Here is a 2,357-nt window from a genome sequence, read left to right on the forward strand (position 1 = left end):
TAGGCAATTGGTCACAGTCACAAGATGGCTATCATTGGTGCTTCAGTTTCCTTTCTGACAAAAATAATTCTAACCATGGTCTGCAGGGATGACTGGGTCAGCAGGGATTGAAAGCAACTGAGAAAATTAGTTCTGGTGGTCAATGAATTCTCTTTACGCATTGTCTACGTAGTTACAACCCCCGCCAGGCAGCATTTGAGAAACACTACCCAGTGCGTTAAATAGTATGTGTTATTCTTCTAAGACTTAAGACAGGCCACTTCTTTCTCCACAGCTCCGCTCAAACCTACGTGGTCATCCACGTGGGGGCCCTTCTCACAGCTGCCGGCCCCTTGTGGTGACTGACAGGAAAACGAAATGAGCCAGCCTCCTTTCAAGTCTGCTGATGAGTAGATGGTTGGACACAGATAAGATGAAGAGCCATTTAATAAGTTTGAATTGATGCTGAGAGACAAGTTCGAGCAACAGGAGAAGTCAGTCAAATGCAGCGCAGTCAATATGTGACTGAGGGAACAGCCCCACGTCCTTCCTACCCAGCCCCACAACCCCACAATCCTTGACCATTCTTACACCTGGCGACAGAGCCCCTGCCTGTGGTTAAAGTGATGAGGCTCAGTGGGGCTTCTTCTGTAGGTGGAAGTGGGGTCACCTGTGACATGACACTTGCTCTCTTCCCACCTCACGGCTTAACAGCTCATGGTCATTCCCAGTAGAGTTACAATTACAGATGGGAGGATGGATTGGATATACAAAGAAACAATTTTTTTACTCAAGGTCAAAACGACTTCCTTTATACTAAATAAGGGCCTTCACTCAGCTTTAGGACAAATGAACTATTGCCCATGGAAAGGATGTAAATGTTGACTATTTTTTTTTTTGAGTTCTAATATTTAGCATTTTTGAAAATCTTCACCTGATTTGAGAGAGAGAGAGGAAGAGTGGGAGACAAACATCAACATAAGAGAGAAACATTGATTGGTTGCCTCCCATCCCTGCCCCTACCTGGAGTCTAACCCACAACCCTTTGGTATGCAGGATGACACTCCAACCAGTCGAGCCACGCAGCTGGGGCTGAATGTCAATGTTTTAAAGAGACTGTGGTGTCTAGGGCTTCTCCCTGGCACCCCAGCACCTCACTTCTCAGGTAGTGTACCACTCTGTCATGAAGTTTCTCTTGAGCCCTTTCTTCAAAAAATTTGCCAAGACCATCAGTGGTCAAGAGTCTGAGACCACTACTGCTTGAAAGCAAAGTATGGAAAATCAGCCATCACTGCTTTTCCAAGCAAGCTGGCGCTCACCCTGCATGAAGCACACAAAACCATCCATTCGTTCATTATTTCTTCAGATTTGGTGAATCTCTATCACTTGCTGAGCAATTTCTTGGCCATCAGCTTTTCTCTGATTTTCACAAGATTCAAGGCTGTCCCTGCTCTTATTTTACTTGCTGTTCTTTTGAAATATGAAGCCAAAAGGGCATGAAGGACTACACACAAAATGCTGATCCCTCTTTAATGCAATGTCTTTTCCCAAGTCTCTGTTCTGCCGTCACAGCTCTGAGGCTCCCTGTCAGCATAATCCCAGGCCCTGAATCCTTTGATAACTGACAGCGTGGCATAGACCCATTCAAAGGGAAGAGCTGCCAGAAACCAGGCCCTCATATTAATAATAACTCAAACTCTTGAATAGCAGAAGATAAGATAAACACACAGATACCTTCACAGTCACTCATCGTTCTGTTTCCTTCAGATTCTGACAGGCGATGCTCTGAGCTGACTAATAAAGTTGCCGGGCTTGGCCGTGAGCGGTCTGGTGCTCGCCCCCACGCTGGCACCCCTTCTCTTTCATATGTCTTTCCCACTCCCTAGAAAGCACTTCCACCAAGGTGGGCAAGAACCAACTGGCACCAGCTCTGAGCATGGGTTGTGGCTGTTGGGAAGCTCGGCATGTGGTCCCCACAGTGAGGGCTGCTTCACTCGGTACCGCCCTGGGGATGGCACTGGGGATGTGGAGGGCCCACAGCATCTCTCAGATACTCGAAGCCTCATGCACAGAATCCCAAGTGCAAATCCCACAGAAGGTTGAGCATTTACTTTGCCTTTCTGCCCCTCCTCTGGTCCCTCCTGTTTATTTCTTCGTCCCCACCTGTGCTTGGATATTCTCCACTTCTCTATAGTCCAGTGGTTGGCAAACCGCGGCTCGCGAGCCACATGGGGCTCTTTGGCCCCTTGAGTGTGGCTCTTCCACAAAATACCACATGCGGGTGCGCACGTACAGTGAGATGGAAACTTCGTGGCCCATGCACAGAAGTCAGTTTTCGGCCTGGGCGAGTCTATTTTGAAGAAGTGGCGTTAGAAGAA

Source organism: Myotis davidii, unplaced genomic scaffold (genome assembly GCF_000327345.1).
Source record: "Myotis davidii unplaced genomic scaffold, ASM32734v1 scaffold581, whole genome shotgun sequence".
NCBI lineage: Eukaryota > Metazoa > Chordata > Mammalia > Chiroptera > Vespertilionidae > Myotis > Myotis davidii.